The following is a 1,292-nucleotide window of genomic DNA, read 5'->3' on the forward strand; positions in this document are numbered from 1 at the left end:
GAGGGATGCCTCGCGAGCCACGCTTTTAGAGATCGATTTTGGATGAACCCAAGGGGGTGCTTTACCCTAAGGAGAAGATACCGTCTTGTAATTACGGAGTTGTCTGTGATGAACGCTTTCCTTGTGCCAATTCCAGTTTTGAACTACCGCTGATTTGTTTCATAGTTTTCAACTGTGGGGAAACAGATCTAGAATCTATTGCTCCTCCTTCAATAAACTTGCTTGCTATCCCAGATCATCCGCGTAGGCGAAGCTGTGGCGACTCTTGGAGTAGACAGCTGTGTCGCATTCATTATTTTCGAATAAGCATCGACGATAGTTCAACGGACTACTTTTTCGATATCTGTCACATGAAGACAAACCAAATTAGCACTTCTCAGATCGGCAAGGCCTCCCTAGTGGAGCTGGGCGTTGGGCGCCTTGCTTGCTAATGCTTCTAGGCCCACATTCGGAGATAGACCAAGAACCTCTAATGGTATTTTTCGAGGGGTGAAAGGTGCATGTGGGGTTTTCGTATACGACTTAATAGTTTTTCCTAATGGTGATAACGCCAGGTTGTTTGCGTTGTAAATGCGGACAATTTAAGTAGCCTAGTCAGGGATTTTTATGACTTACAACCAAATGGAACTCATTGTTGGTTATCTTCTACTCCGAATTGTGCTATCCATTATCCATGCAATATTATAATATTAGTAGGTCTTGGGTCTAGGAAATGCGAACAGACAAGCAAGCCGAACCACCATAAAGGAGAGACAAGAAAATATCTTTGATTACGAATAAAAGGAACACTCTAAAATAGACAGAGATCTATCTAATTTAGGGTATGTGTGACCCATCAGTGATCGAGTTGGAGAGCATATGAGATTTATCCATCGGGTTTACTGTGTGCTTTTTAAATATTTTATATATCGATTTTTATTTCGTTTGTTCTTTTATAATTATTAAGGTCTTCAATTTGTAAATTTATAAGAATAAATATAAAGACAACATTTATTGTAATTTCATAATTTGTATAGTTTTATGGACTAATAATACAATTTTTGCACTTACATATGATTTCCAAAAATAATCTTCAAATATAGTTTACAAATCTGTAATATAGTTTTAAAAATAAATTATATATATATATATATATATATATATATATATATATATATATATATATATATATATATATATATATATATATATATATATATAGCCTCAACATTGCACAAACAAACCTTGTATATATTGTACTTTTATATTTTACTGAAAAAATGTTTATTAACATGTTACGAATCGCAATATCA

This window comes from Lactuca sativa, chromosome 7, assembly GCF_002870075.4.
Source record: "Lactuca sativa cultivar Salinas chromosome 7, Lsat_Salinas_v11, whole genome shotgun sequence".
NCBI lineage: Eukaryota > Viridiplantae > Streptophyta > Magnoliopsida > Asterales > Asteraceae > Lactuca > Lactuca sativa.